This window comes from Cervus elaphus, chromosome 11, assembly GCF_910594005.1.
Source record: "Cervus elaphus chromosome 11, mCerEla1.1, whole genome shotgun sequence".
In the NCBI taxonomy this organism is placed as follows: domain Eukaryota; kingdom Metazoa; phylum Chordata; class Mammalia; order Artiodactyla; family Cervidae; genus Cervus; species Cervus elaphus.
The window spans coordinates 71,750,391-71,767,412 of NC_057825.1; positions in this window are offsets into that span (position 1 = coordinate 71,750,391).

Here is a 17,022-nt window from a genome sequence, read left to right on the forward strand (position 1 = left end):
TGCAGGATCTTTAGTTGTGGCATGTGAGAGTTTTACTTGTGGCATGTGAGATCTGGTTTCCTGAGCAGGAATCAGACCTGGGCCCCCTGTGTTGAAAGCAAGTAATATTAGCCACTGGACCACCAGGGAAGTCCCAAGCATAGTGTTTTTAAGACCAGATTACAATGGGTTTATCACCTTCCTTGATTTGAACTTTATTCTCCATGATGCTAACATTTGGAGTTTTAATTTTTTAAAGAAAAATCTTACAGAATTTGCAATCAACTGCCATCATCAGATTTCTTTCCAAGACAAGTTTCATTTGTACTTATAAAATTGATTATTTAGCTTAAATGTAGGCTCTAAATCTATCCATGGGAAACTCATTGTATTGAGTTGTGCAGTATTGACTGTATTCAGTAAATTGTATTGAATACTAGCCAGCTGAGATAAATTTTTATCTTGCATCTCTCACATGCAGTCCTCTGACACAAAATCATTGCAAATTTTAGACACATTTAGTGAAAATATGTTCACTAGGAAAGATATTAGGCGTGCTTCAAGGGACTGCCTTCTAAACAATGCTTCTTAGCTGGGTTGGGTAGGGAAGAGGAGGTACTGAGTTGGTTGACTTGATGGGTGGCAAGTGCTACACACACATACAGGGTGGAGACCGGGGATGCTGGTAAACAACTTATAATGCACAGTAAAGCCTCCTTCAACCAAACAATTATCTTGTCCAAAATGTTAACATCACCAAGGATGAAAGGCCTAACACATATCAACTAGTTAGAATAATATCTATCAACTTGTCAGTCAACTTGTGTGTGCATGTTTATCCTTGGGTTAAGTCCATGCAAAAATATTAGAGAAATAGTTCAGTAAGGAGCAGAGATTAAAATACATCCTGCCATGGACCTCTTCAAGAGTGCAGGCAATTGCAATGATGGGAAGAGGGCAATAACCAGTATGACTTTTCAGTCTCCTGGTGATTATTAGCTGTTGGAGAAACTCTTGCTTACCCTAACCAATGAATGACTAACCCAGGATCGTTTTGGTTGGTTCTACTTTGGCACCAATAGTAAAAATGATCCTCCCAAATATGGTTGGAATGACAGGGTTCAGACTGACAATGACATTACAATGGTAAGGTTCTAGAGGATGTGGGTGGGTTGTGGGTGCCTGATGCATTGAAAATAAACAGAAGTAATAGGATCAATAAAGCCAAATGTTAGTCTTGGAAAAGATGCATCAAATGGAAAACTTCCATATGGGTCAAGGTAAAAGAGAAAAAATTTTAAAATATTAGGAATTTTTATTAAATGAAGCAATTATAAATACTACAGAGATAGATGTTATGAGGAAATTAGTAGTTTTGTCCATTTCACTAAAGTTTTAAAATTTACTAATAAACAGACTTGTAATAATTTAAATTTAGGACAGTTATAGCCATCTAAGTAAGGTGGTAGGGTTTCCTGGTACTTCAGATGGTAAAAAATCTGCCTGCAGTGCAGGAGACCCAGGTTTGACTCCTGGTCAGGAAGATCCCCTGGAGAAGGGCATGGCGACCCACTCCAGTGTTCTTGCCTGGAGAATTCCATGGACAGAGGAGCCTAGCGGGCTATAGTCCATGGAGTCACAAAGAGGCAGACACAACTGAGTAACTAACACTTATTTTTACTTACTTACTTAAGTAAAGGTAGTAAATAGACAATTGGATGATTATGTTTGAACTCTGATTATCTGAGCTAGAAATAGCAATCTAAGAGCTATCACCACACCTGGGGTATCTAAAGCAATGTAAGTGGGTTCCCTTACCTAAGATACAGAGAAAAGCCAAAGGGCTTTATAGGACTGAAATCTCAGACCTCAAATATTTATAGGTTATGGGTGAGAAACTTGCCATGCCAGTGAGGAATGCCAGGAGAACTTAGGGTCATTAAAAGAAAAGTCAGTGGAAGATGAATATTTTATTTTGCTAGGTGCTAAAGTAAACACACAAACAAAAAACTCCTTGGTGATTGAAGGGTACCTGGAATTACTGACTGTTTTCGCAAACCTATAAGAGAAAAAAAAAGAAAAAAAAAAGCTCATAGGCTCAAGAGAGAAAAGAACAAACAATAAGGCATGGCTCTAACTACTTCACGCAGGGATTCTCAATCCTAACAGCTCATTAAAATCACCTGGTGCGAGAAGTTTCAAGATGGTGGATGAGGAAGAGGTCGCACTCACCTCCTCTCAGGACCACACCAAAATTACAACTACTTACAGAGCTACTGTCTCTGAGAACAGCCTCAGGACCACCAGAAATTATTTTCCGCAACTAAAGATATAAGGAAGTCACCAGGAGACAGGTAAGAGGGGTAGAGACTCAGTCTAGTCATGCCCACACTTCCAGGTCGGGACTCGAAAGCAGGAGGGTGGTGGGGGAGTGACATGACTCCCTCAGAGGGTCTCCTGGAGGAGTCGGGGTCCAGCCTCACACCTGGCTTTCCAGTCCAGGGGGTCTGTGCCAGAAGGAGGAGACCCCAGAAAGTCAGGCTTTGAAAACCAGTGAGGCTTATATTCAGCGGTGCCAGAAAGCTACGGGAAACACAGACTTTGCTTGCTAAGGGCCTTCCTAAAATTTCACCTTCTCCCAAGTCCCAGCACAGAGGCAGTAGTTTGAAAAGCACCTGGGACAATGTGGCAAAAAGGAAACCGTTATGCACTGTTGGTGGGAATGTTAGTTGGTTCAGCCACTATGGAAAATAGTTTGGAGTTTCCTTTAAAAATTAAAAATAGATAGTAATAACCTGGTGGTCCAGTGGTTAGGACTCCAGGTTTCCATTGCTGGGGGCCCATGTTGGATCCCTGGGGGGGGAACTAAGATCCTGTATGCTGTGCAGAAAGACTGAGGGGGTGAAAAAAAAAAAAAAAAAACTCCTCATAAACCTTACAGGAGTTTAAAAAAAAAGAGAGGGGAACAAAAAAAAAAAAAAAAAAAAACTTAAAAATAGACTTGCCATATGATTTAGCAATTTCATCTCTGTGTATTTACCTGAGGAAAACAAAAACATTGATTCAAAAAGATAAAAGCACTCCAGTGTTCATTGCAGCATTATCTACAAAAGCCTAGAAGCAACTTAAATGATACACACAGAGGAATATTACTCAGCCATAAAAATTTTGTTTTTCATCTGTAATTATACACATAGATCTAGAAGGTACTATGCTAGGTTAAATGCCACATGGTCTCAATTATATGTAGCATATAAAAAATAAAGAAAATGAAAATGGACTCGTAGAAACCATAAACAAACCTGAAGTTGCAGAAGGGAGCAGGATTGGGGGATGGGGGAAACAGGTGAAGGGGATTGAGAGATATAAATCTCTGGTTATGTGATAAATAAGTCACAAGGATTGATTAACATATGGCATAAGGAATATGGTTAATAATATTCTGATAACTTTGTGAGGGGACACAGGGTTACTAGACTTATTGTGGTGATCATTTTCATAATATATGAAAATGTAAAATCATTATGTTGTATACCTGAAACTAACATAGTATTGAACTTCAGCTATATTTCAATAGAAAGTAAAGTTCACTTGGTGGACTTTAAAGACTAACAATGCCCAGACCTTACCCCAGCGGTTTTCTAATCAGTTAATTTACTAAGTGTTTAGTTATACACATTGCTTCCTTGGTGGCTCAGATGGTAAAGAATCTGGTTACAATGCCAGAGACATGTTTGATCCCGGTGTTGAGAAGATCCCCTGGAGGAGGGCATGGCTACCCACTCCAGTATTCTTGCCTGGAGAATTCCATGGTCAGAGGAGCCTGGTGGGCTACAGTTCATGGGGTTGCAATGAGTCAGACATGACTGAGCAACTAACACTTTTTTTTTAATTTATAAAAGCTTTGCTAGGTGGTTCCATTAACATCAATAGTTAAGATGGATCACAGAAGATACCTGTTGGAATAATCTGTCTATGTGTCCTTAGGCTATAAACATAGGGTTCTTTTTGGTCTATCCTGATTAAAAATCAGAGAACTCCAGTTGCAGGCTATGTATGCTACTAATCATAACTTTAAAATATTAGTAAAGATATAACGCATACACCTGGTCATGTCAGTCATAAGCAATAATTGATTGACAGAAAAGAATCTTACTTTTCCTGTTCCATCACTAGAGTGATGGTTAAAGTCTCTATCTTTGCTACTAATTAAAAAAAATATATTCCATATATGTATTTTTAATCACTCCCACTACTACATGAGATCCTTAAGAGGAGCAATTAAGTTTTACACCTCTTTTAAGCACCACAAAATGTAGTTAAATGTCAGAACTCAGAAGAAATTTAACAAATATGTGACTGATATACTGACATTTTCAAGTCTGTTTCAGCTTTTTGATGGGACTTATCAAAAGTAAAGAAGTAGCCTTCATTATCAGGTTCAAAAATAATACCACTAATTGCCAAAAGAAAATTTTTATCTTCTATCCTCTTAGAGACTTCATAGAGATTTATTTTGCCTTCTCACCTCCTCCCCAGTCCTAAAATATAACAGTACCACAACAGTAACAGAGGCAATAGTGAGAGTTTATCCTTTTAATTCAGCTTTGGTTTAAGCCAGAACAGATGGTGAAACTTTTTTAAACTAGGCAGTATTTGAAGCAATAAATGGAACAGTGCAACTGCAGTTGTTGCTTCAATACTTATAAAGGTAATGCACACTGGTTAGTTCATAAATTCACAGAGTGGAAATGTTGGAATGGGCATTTGTAGTCTCTAAACTCTGTGTGTGTATGTGTGTGTGTGTTGGGGAAAAAATTGAGGACACTTTAAGAAATGGTTCAAAGACAGCAATGAGTTCAGAAGAGGTAAAAAGCCATCAAATTACCTTTGCTCTAGAAAAAGAAACACTTTTCCTCCCTGAGACAGAAGGAATTACTATAGTAAAAAAAAAAAAGTTCTTCCTAAATTGACTAGTCTTATAAACTCACCACGAAGTGCACTTTGTCTGACATTTTGTCTTGAGAAATGAGGCTTTGAGAGAAGTAGCTGTGGCCAACTTTCCAATCACTTTTTCTGCTTTTTCTTTATTCTGTTTCATGTTTCTCTAACTCCAGCCATAATTAGTGCAATGTGAAAGAAACTTTGTCTCCTAACCCAGAAACCTCCAGAAATCTGCTGATTATACAGTTTCCTATCTGACATGCTAAGGCTCTGTCTGAGTTTCATTTGGAACTTTTCCGCCCTTTGCCACCCAAATCATTCATTTATTTGATTTGATCCTTTTGATTTATTAAAAATGTTGCCACTTGCCTTAAGGATTCTTGGCAAGGTTACAGAATTTGAATGTCATAATTGAATCTGGCATGAGGATGGGGGCAAAGAATTGAATAAAAGGGAATATCCTGCAAAGAGAAAAATGCATATCATGTGATTGGTTTCAGTAATAGAAGCCATGTTCTCATCAGTTGAGAGGCATTGCTGGAATCTGCTTTGGCTCAAGCCCTGCTAAAGTGGAAATACATTTCATTGGAGTCTAACAAACCAAAATCGCAAATAGCCATGTGGCTCAGGTTGTCTGCATCCAGGCAAGAGAGAATGTCACCTGTGATGGTGAGGTCAGGCTAAAGTGAAGTAACTTCAGACAGGGTGCTCATGAATCTCTCTTCCTTGACATCCGAGAGCCTAGTTAAGATGTTTAAGGATGGGGAGAGTATCCAGTAGGTTATCCTCTGAATCACCCACTAAGGGTTTATTCTACAGTCTAAGGAGACTGTGTTCTCCTCACCTATTCATCTCCTTATATTTTTCTCCTGTTACTAATTTCCCTTTTGCCCTTTTAGTTTCATTTCCTCACCTCACTCAGCACTAAGTGGCTGAAGAATGGGCTAGGGCTTCCATTTCTTTTTCACTACTTGCTTTAAGACTTGACTGATGCATCATTAAGGCAGAAATGGTTGAAACAGAATTGCAGGTGGAGGCAGCTAGTAACACATTCATTCAACAAACATTTATTAAGATACAATTATACACCAGACCCTTTTTAGGCACTCGGCATGGGGAGGTGACCATGGCAGAGTCATTCCTTGTGAAACTCATTCTAGGAAGCCAGAGACTTCTGAAACAATCCTAGACTCCTACCAGGTCCTTTGACTCATAAAAGGAATGGGTCAAAGATTGAAATGGGGTCAAGAAAATAAGCCCAGCTCTGCTAGGAAGAATGCCGGCAGGCTTTGAGCTGTGCTTCCTGCTGAAACGCTGCAGGGAGGCAGCTAACAGGTTATAACACCTCCCCCTCCTGCCCTTCTCTTCTCCATAGTGAAGATTATGTTACTCATCTGAAACCTTTTCGTTTTAATCCATTCATTCCTTTTCTTTCTCAGTGAGAAATTCAAGGCATTATCTACTTTCAGTGAAAAGAGAAGTCCTTTCCCCAATGGGGTTTCCTGATTGACTTGTTGAGTGCTGAGAATTGTCCTTGGTACTATATCTTTCCTTTAGTGATTGAGGGAAATCTCTGATGACAATACTACACTCCTGGGGGGTAACCCTTAAATCAACGCAGAGCACAGCCATCCTCTGCTCATTGATGTGTCTCCAGTGATTTTGAAGAGGAGGGGAAGACAAGCTTCAAAACAATGTGCTTCTTCATGTTCTTGATGATTCTTAAGTAATCACAGTTCAGACCTCATACCCAGCTGATCACGATTGCCCTGGCCTGCTGGCTGTGGAGTCGGGCAAGGAGGCAAGCCATGCACCACGCTGCTGAGATAGTCACGCACTGTGGGCACAGCAATGTTCTGAACCAGCCAAGCAAGAGAGAATCTCTTTAGAAGGCTAGTCTTAGTAGTCAGGGCTCTTACACTGCCTGATGATCAGGGTAATACCTGGGCATCCAGGGCTTGCCTGTCTCTATGCTGGGGGACAACAATTTTCTCATGTGCAGACAGGGAAGAGATGATCTCACTTCAAGCTAAGTATCACATACCTGCACAAATGCAGGCTTGGTGTGTTTATTATTTTTAAAGGCTGCAACATGATAATAAACAAAGAAGGAAATAAAGTGTTCCCTAAGATACAGCATGATGGCACATGGCAGCAAAGTCTTCCCTGATGGCTCAGTGGTGAAGAATCTGACTGCCGATGCAGAAGACTGGGTTCAGTCCCCGGGTCATGACGATCCCCTGGAGAAGTTAATGGCAACCACTCCAGTATTCTTGCCTGGGAAATCCCATGGACACAGGAGCATGGCAGGCTACAGTCCATGGGGTCCCAAAACAGTTGGACACAATGTAGTGACTAAAACAGCAACATGGCAGGAAGGAGGAAATCCAGTGGGAGGATGGCGAGCACCCCACCCTAAATGTGGCTGGAAGTTTCAATGAATAGAACTTGGTAACATAGACCATGGGGTTCAATTCTTTACTAAAACAGTGGACACACACTTGTTCCTGGTTCTAGGTCTCTTCTGTGGTGGCTTTACAAATCATTAAGATGTTCATGTGTTCATATACTTTATTACAGTTATCGTTGGCTGGAATAATTTTATTGGTATTGTGCATAATGAATTTCTTAGTAATTTTTATTTTACATGTAGCTTTTTTCCTAATTTTTTTAACCATCATATTGCACTATAATAATTTCAGACAGACAATTTTTTATTGAATTATTTCATTAAAACTAATGCATAAGAATAGAAATGCTCAATCCAAAAGGTATAGAAATCATCACAGTTTGGAATTTGTTTTTATCATTCTATCTCTAAAATTTGTGTACATTTATAATGTCACAAACAGTAAGTGGGCACACAATGATCTTGTCATCAACATGTATTAAATATATGAAACTTACAACATTGTACCTTATAACTTCCTTTATAATGCATTTTTAAGTTTCTAGTGTGGATACAATTTTCTACTGTGCAATTTTTCCTCAGTGAGGTCACCTTGTTTTAACTGTTGCTATGGTTTTCTTTAAAAAGCATAATCTTGTCTGTCATTTGAAGATACGAGATACTTAGCCATGATCACTTAAGAAAATATTATGCTATATTTAATGCTGAGTCCATTTGAAATATGACTACTGTAAACATTTACAGCTAGTTGATTGACAGCTATGTGCCTGTGTGGTTCTGTAATTTAAAAAGAAGACTCCACAGATTGTATTTCTTCAAGTCTATCGAGATTGACCTAAAACAAAGAAATAATATAAGAGATTCAGAAAGACAGCTAGGAATCTTGAGTCAGGCTTTATAAAAAACTAATTTCTCAGTGACTGGGAACTTGGGGGCATAATGCATGCTAAAACTATGGTTTATTAATAACCATCCAGGAAACATTATTTGACTTAAATTGAACAGCAAAGATTAAGAAATAAAACTAAACAGTGCTGACTAGGGATTCTGAGACCTTAGTTAATTCTGTCAGTTAGTTTAAAATATGAATTTTTATATTAATATAGATAATAAAAATATTTTGTTATGAAAATAAATCTAAGACTAATGAATGTAGTGTGCATTATGCATGTAGAAAGACAAGAAAGGTCTAATTTTGTTTTATTAAATGTATCGTGATGATACAGGATAGTTTTAGACCTGATCTTTGTTTCCTGAGCAGGTCCCAAGCACAGGAGCCTCTGTCCCCATGAGGTTGGGGTACGTTACAATGCTGGAATGTGAATGTAAACAACCTGGAAGTTCTCCATACCCCAAACTGTTGGGATTTTTTATTTTTATAGGGGCTTAGCCATGTAAGCACAATCAAATGTGAATTCCATTTTCAGTCCTATTCCCTTCTCAAGAGAAAAAGGGGTGGAGCTGTAAAGTTTCTAATCATGGTTTGGTCTTTCTAGTGACCAGACCTCATCCAGGAGCCAATTAGCATCACCCCCACCCACCCCACCACCACCACCAGAGTCACCTCATTAAGACAAAATAACTCCTATCGCCCAGGAAATTAACAAGGGTCTCAACAGCCCTGAATCAGGAAACTGGATCCAAAATCACATATTAAAGGAAAAGATGCTCCTAGTTCTTTCATTACTTAGGAAATTATTAGAGTTTCAAGAACTCTGCACCAGGAAGTGAGGACAGATTATATTATCTCTCAGGTTCTATCCACCAAGATCTCTCCAAGTCCTAGAGATGACAACTAAACACAGGAAAAAGTAAATCAAAATCTTAGACTGAATATGATAAAATATTAAAACTGAATATATTGATAACAATTGCTTAAATTAATCCTACACATTTAAAAAAGGAAATAAAAGCAACAAATCTAAAGCTTTTGTTTTACTTCCCACCTCTCAACAATATGCAAAGACCATGTTTCTCTGATGAGGATTTTCCAGTCTTTTTAAGATGGCAAAGAAATAAAGCTATGGAAAATAAAGCACTGCATTAGCCACTAAAATTTAGCGGGATGAATAAAACTTTATTGTTCATTTTTTTCCTAATTAAACTTTATAGATTACTTAGATGTTAATCAGCACACAAGCGTCTGAAATTTTTACTTCCTGAAAGAGTAGCAAACTGATTTTTAAATTATCCAATAGATCTTAGCAGAGAGAAAGTGGACTGGAAATTGTTTCTTAATTATAAAGGTTTCGTGAAGAAGGGGAAAAAAAAAAACCCTGGAGCTAAATTACAGTGGCATAAAACTAGGAATCAAACTAGAATTTTTCTTCTTTAATATGTTTTTTGCCTTTATTCAACTAGGAGATAGTTGATCCTTCCAATGATGGTTATTTCATCATTATAGGAAAATACTAAATATATTATTGTTAACATTTATTGATTTGAAAAATTCCTTTGTTGTTGTACAGTCTCCAAGTCTTGTCTGACACTTCGTGACCCCATGGATTGCAGCACACTAGGCCTCCCTGTCCCTCACCATCTCCCAGAGTTTGCCCAAGTCCATTGCATCGGTGATGCCATCCAACCATCTCATCCTCTGTTGCCATCTTCTCCTTCTGCCTTTAATCTTTCCCAGCACCAGGAGCTTTTCCAATGAGTCAGCTCTTTGCATCAGGTGGCCAAAGTATTGTAGTTTTAGCATCAGTCCTTCCAATGAGTATTCAGGGTTGATTTCCTTTAAGATTGACTGGTTTGATCTTCTTCTGGTCCAAGGGACTCTCAAGAGTCCTCCAGCACCACAGTTTGAAAGCACCAATTCTTCAGTGTTCTGCCAAGCTCTTTTTTGTTATTCATTAATTGCTGGGTTGAATGGGATGTTTAATGTGAAGAAGTAGATAAACACAAGAAAGACCAAATTACAGTCTTTTAGTAAGCATTCCTGTAAGTAAATATTTCACAGTTTTGCAGTCTTCTGACCCAACCTTGTCTCTGTCTTTCATCCTCCCTCCAGTATTTGAGGGTAGCAATGCATCTTTCCTGGGCTAGTATGTGGAAATGGGTTTAAACATCTCTTCTCTAGCATCTTTCTCTCTCTCCCCTGGCCCCACCTGAAAAAAGGTATTAATACAAGAGTAGTAGAATACTTGAGTGTCTGTTCTAATTCTAACTAATCCATAGCTAGTTAATATTTATATGGTATACAGGGGACATTTTTCCCTGGACCTTCTGAAAATGGTCCATCTATCCTAATGAAAGCCATTATCAACAACTGTAGTGTACAAAACTGAAAGCTGAAAAACTAAAGTCATTCAAGATGGTTGATACTCTTACAATCACAGGTTGAAAAGGTCTGTGTATTCCACGCTTACTGTATTTCTAGTATCTAACTCTTTCACTGTGCCTTCTACATTATTTCCTGATTGATTTCTTAAAAAGTCTCTTTAAGGAATGGTCTTATTTACCATTACTATCCCACATTTTCATACTGTTCATGGGGTTCTCAAGGCAAGAATATTGAAGTGGTTTGCCATTCCTTTCTCCAGTGGACCACATTCTGTCAACAGCACCTTTATGGCAGAAAGTGAAGAAGAACTAAACAGCCTCTTGACTGATGAAAGTGAAAGAGGAGAGTGAAAAAGTTGGCTTAAGGCTCAACATTCAGAAAACTAAGATCATGGCATCTGGTCCCATCACTTCGTGGTAAATAGATGGGGAAATGGTGGAAACAGTGGCTGACTTTATCTTTCTGGGCTTCAAAATCACTGCACATGTGACTGCAGCCATGAAATTAAAAGACTGAACTGAATTGAACTGAACTGATCCCACATTTTATACCAACTTTCCCAATCCTGCTTTGATTTTCTAAAGTGAACATCTAATTATGTCTTACCCCTACTTATACATAATTTATTTCCAGTAAAAAGTCCTATTCAGTTCAGTTCAGTCGCTCAGTCATATCCGACTCTTTGCGACCCCATGAATCACAGCATGCCAGGCCTCCCTGTCCATCACCAACTCCAGGAGTTTACTCAAACTCATGTCCATCGAGTCAGTGATGCCATCCAGGCATCTCATCCTCTGTCGTCCCCTTCTCCTCCTGCCCCAGTACCTCCTAGCATCAGGGTCTTTTCCAATGAGTCAACTCTTCACATGAGGTGGCCAAAGTATTGGAGTTCCAGCTTCAGCATCAGTCCTTCCAATGAACACCCAGGACTGATCTCCTTTAGGATGGACTGGTTGGATCTCCTTGTGGTCCAGGGGACTCTCAAGAGTCTTCTCCAATACCACAGTTCAAAAGCATCAATTCTTCAGTGCTCAGCTTTCTTCACAGTCCAACTCTCACATCCATACATGACCACTGGAAAAACCTTAGCCTTGACCAGATGGACTTTTGTTGGCAAAGTAATGTCTCTGCTTTTTAATATGCTATCCAGGTTGCTCATAACTTTCCTTCCAAGGAGAAAGCGTCTTTTAATTTCATGGCTGCAAGCACCATCTGCAGTGATTTTGGAGCCCCCAAAAATAAAGTCTGACACTGTTTCCGCTGTTTCCCCATTGACTTCCCATGAAGTGATGGGATCAGATGCCATGATCTTAGTTTTCTGAATGTTGAGCTTTAAACCAACTTTTTCACTCTCCTCTTTCACTTTCATCAAGAGACTTTTTAGTTCCTCTTCACTTTCTGCCATAAGGGTGGTGTCATCTGCATATCTGAAGTTATTGATATTTCTCCCAGCAATCTTGATTCCAGCTTGTGCTTCTTCCAGCCCAGCGTTTCTCATGATGTACTCTGCATACAAGTTAAATAAGCAGGGTGACAATATACAGCCTTGACGTACTCCTTTTTCCCCTACACCCCCCTCCCCAAAAAAAGTCCTATTAGAAAGCTCTAAAAATCCATCTGGTTAATAACGGAAACAAAATCTTGGATGAAGTGCTTTAAAATCTTTAGATGCATAAATGAGAAGGAAGTAATTAAAAAAAAAAATCCTCCAAAACCAAATCAATGAGAAAGCATGATTCTAGATATTTAAGAAAGCACAGAAGCACACCCTGGGGTCATCTTCCAATTCACGGTGACCCAGATCTTCAGAGTGTCAAATCAAGGGGCTGCCCAGGCAGCAGGGGACCTAATCTAGATCCTGAACAAAGTGAGATGTCATCATAGAATCCCATATGCAGTTATGATGTCCCCTCACTATGTATGGAAACAGTGGAAGTGAAAACAGTAGCAAAATAAAAACCAGACAAAATCAAAACCAAACAAAATTTGTAACCTATAGGGATATAGTAAGAGAAAAAAAAAAGCTTACCTTGATTTTGCCTGTGGTTGAAAGAAAATAAAATGTCTTTAACACAAACCAGCTCTAACAAAGATATGGGGTGTTATTCACATAACTAGTAGAGTCCAAAACAGTCACCAATTTAATTTAGTCATCTCAGGTCAGTAGTGCCATAATGCGTGGAAGAATCAATGTCAGTCCTCTTTATAACAACACATTAAAAACTCAATTCTGTAAGAAATTGCACAGATATAGTTTTAGAAAGTAACATTTAAAAAGAAAAACACGTGAGGACACAATCTACAATAATGAAAATCAGAAGAGAAACTCAGACATATAAAGACTTCAGATTCTCAAAACTATGCATACTACCATACATAAAATAGATAACCAACGAGGACCCAGGGATCGAACCCATGTCCCTGGCTCAGAAAGATCCCCTGGAGGAGACAATGGCAATAAACTCCAGTATTCCTGCCTGGAGAATCCCATGGACAGAGTTGCCTAGTGGGTTATAGTTCATAGGGTCTCAAAGAGAAGGACACCACTGAAGCAACTTAGCATGCATGTACACACATGGTGCCTTCAGCTTGCTTCCTTCTCAAAATTGCTTTGGGTCTTTGTTGTTGCTTAGTCACTTAGTTGTATCTGACTCTGCGACCATAAAGACTTAGCCTGCCAGGCTCCTCTGTCCATTGGATTTTCCAGGCAAGAATGCTGGAATGGATTCTCATTTCCTTCTCCAGGAAATCTTCCCCAGTCACGGGTCAAACTTAGGTCTCCTTCATGGCGTCTTTACCACTGAGCCACCAGGGAAACCCTGTTGGTTATCTGGCTATATTTTATGGTTCCACACAAATTTTAGAATTGTTTGCTCTAGTTCTATAAAAAATGCCAGTGGAATATGGCTAGTGATCACATTGAATCTGTAGATTGCTTTCCATAGTATGGACATTTTAATAATACTCTTCCAATCCATGAGCACAAATATCTTTCCTTTTATTTGTATCCTCTTCATTTTTTTATGTTTCTTACAGTTTTCAGGTCTTTCATCTTCATGCTTAAATTTCTTTCTATACATTTTATTCTTTTTCATGTAATTAATTTCTTTCTAATAGTTTATTAGCATATGGAAGCACAACTGATTTTTTTATGTTGATATAGTACCCTGTAACTGAATTTGTAACTTCACCTGTCCTCCTGAATGCTTTAAATTATCTTTAGATTCCTTATAGAACCCAGTACAATGTAAATGCCATGTAAAGAGTTGCTGATGCGTGGTGAATTCAGGTCTTGATTTTTGGAAGTTTGTGAAATGTCTTTTTTCCAAACATTTTTGATCCATAGTTAGTTGACTCCCAAGATGCATAACCTAGGAATATGAAACTTGCAGATATGAAGGGCCGACTGTAGGTCTCTTATATATAGGTGTGTAATGGTACATGTGTCTTTCAAGAAATCAAGTAAGGATTTGAGGTTAATGTATAATGACATAAAATTTCATATCAGATAGTGGAAAATAGGCTCCTGATAAACTTCTTGCCCAAAATATCTAATTTGCAGAAATGAATTTCTGACTTTAAATTGAGATATACAGCAATATGTAGGATGTACTTTGTAATATAATTTCTGTAGTTGTTTCTATTTTCTCCTGATTTTGAATTCACTTTCTTTAGCTGGTTTCGTAAGCCTTTTTGTTCTACTTGATGTTCATGCGTGTTTCCTCCTGCCTCAGCCCCAGTGATCTTGCCATGCCTGGAATATTTTTCTCCTTCATAACTCATTTCATACATTATTTTTGCATGGAAGCTGCTCTCTGGCTTCCCCAGTTTTTATGCCTCCATATATTCTTTGAGTCATATAGTATATAACATAATAGAATATTCAAATTAGTTGTTCATTTCTCTATTTCCTAAGCTAGTCTCTAGGCTCCTTGACAGAAAATGTTGCCTTTCTTGAGGTGACGACATTTAGGTTTTAAATAAATGTTTAATTGAATTAATTCATAAAGGTAAAAAATACAGACCATTATGGGCTCAGGTTTAAGGAAAATATTCAAGAAGAAAACAGTCTCAAAGATAGAAATGTTAAGAAAGTAGCATAAGTAAAACCTCAATAATAGGACAAAAATGATATAGATTTAGAGAACAGAAAGTGGACATTTTACAAGGGGAATATGGAAGAAAAATTGTGAAGAAAAAGTAATTGAAAATCAAAAAATCTGTCTTTTTTCCTTAGATTATTTGACCCAAAGTTGCATAAATCTTTAATATCCAACCCCTAGTGTTACTTGTATATTCTAGTGTCTTTACACACAAAAAAGTTTGGAGAGATGCATGAGATTTTTCTTGAGGCTCTGTATACATGTATCCAGAGTTTTTCTTTCTTTTTTTTTTTTTAGGATTAAATACCTCTCTTCCTGATATTTCTCCCACAAAGGAAGTCAATTCTTAATGTACTAGCTTAAGATAAGCTCTGTCCTACATTTGCTACAATTGATTTATTAAACAAGCAAACAATAAATCCTTGCTCTATTGTACTTTTGAATTACTTTCCTGAAGAAGACACATACTAACTTGGAAAATCTTAAGAAACAGCGCTGTCTAAACAAACTTCTTTGATAATGGAGACATTTTATTTGTGCCACATGATATGGCTGTCACTATCCATACAGGGCTACTGAGCATTTGAGATATATCCAGTGCTACTGAGGAATTGAATTTTTTATCCTACTTAAGTTTACTTAATTTATATTTCAATAGCCATTTGTAGTTAGTGCTTACTATTTGGGCCAGCACAGTTCTGAAATATTTGTGAGAAATCTAAAGTTACAACCATTACCTCTACCTTCCTACACTGTCCACCTCCCTTTCTGATGCTTTTCCAGGACAGCAGGTTAGGCAAATAGACACAGAAGCTGTATTGCTTAACTCCTAATTTGCTAGAGAATCTCCAATGGCAGCATCTAATAGGAATTAAGAGCAAGCTAGGCCTTGAAGATATCCTCATTCCTGACTGTTACATATGAAAGGCCAACAAAATCTCTGTATAATCAGTCTATCAAGAAAAGTTATATTTAGAAGCTTATTTATTTGCTTCTTGGGGAACGCTGCATCCCTTTTACCATATTAACACAATCCGTGCTAAAAGGCAATGGGAAATTAGCTCTGGCAGGAACATCATTCTTTTTGTACCCATGAGATTTTCACCAGAAGTCAGAGTAGCATTCTGGATTAGTGTTAAGGATGTTTCTTGTGATCAAACTGTCCTAAATAATACATGAGCCTACACGTACATACACATTTCATGTCAGCTGCTACTGAGAGTGCATTCCTAACTACCCCTGGTAATTTCTTCCCAACCTTCCAGTGGGCCACTTAGGTTGTTAATTTTCCTCAGAAGGACTTTAACCTAATTTAAAGAGTAAGGTTGTCCAAGCATTGGATGTGTGGTTTCCTCTTTCGGAAGTGGGGTTCTGATGCAACGACCTATGGTGCAGTCTATAAATTTACATTTTAGTAAGCCCTCTGAGTCTGATACAGTTGTCTCTCCACCATGTTTGAGAAAAGTAGAATTGGACCAGAAGACTCATGTAAGGGCCAGCACACAGCCCACAGCCACACAGCGTGATTATGTATGTCAATGAGACAATAAAGCTTTAAAACACAATTTCAAATAGCTTGTTCCAAAGAACATATGTCTACAGAGATGCCCTCTGCCAGTTTAAGAGTTGAGGGAGGGGCATAATAATATACAGTCTTAGAAGAAGAAGATATTCGGAAAGAAAAGGTTCAGGAAACTGGGATGGTCCATAGCATTATAGCAGGCTCAGCGAATGAATAATTCTTCTTGAGACACAAGTCCTTTTTTCCCTCAGCAAGACATCCTGATCACCTAGTGGGTAACAAATGGTAACCTTCACATTCTGTTTTCTCTTTTCCTCCTTAATAAGGTGGGGGCAAAAGCAAGTGCTGACCTGAATCAGAATCCCTTGCTTCCCTGCAGTGGGAAGCACGTGCCTTGTTTTGAAAGCTCGGTGCTCTGAGACGAGGTAAGCAGCTCAGAACAAAGTGATTTCCAGCTGTCTGTGTTCTTTTTCACCCTGGCAAGGCCTTATTCCCTATGAATTTCTTGGTGGCACGTTTGGGGGAACATCACTGAGGATCTGTCCAAGTAAAGTCAATTGAAAGCGGTTTGCCTTCCAGTAGTGCAGCCAGTAATAGCAGTAAATCTCACAAAGACAACTTCACATCTTTAAACCTTAATATGAAGAGCCATTCCACCTTGCTCTTCTCTCAGAGAAAGGCTTGCTGTGACTCTCTTCATCGTGCTGTGCTGAGATGATCCACAGTGGCTTCCTAAATGGGAGCATAATTATATTTCCCCCCAAAACTAAAAGGATTCTTT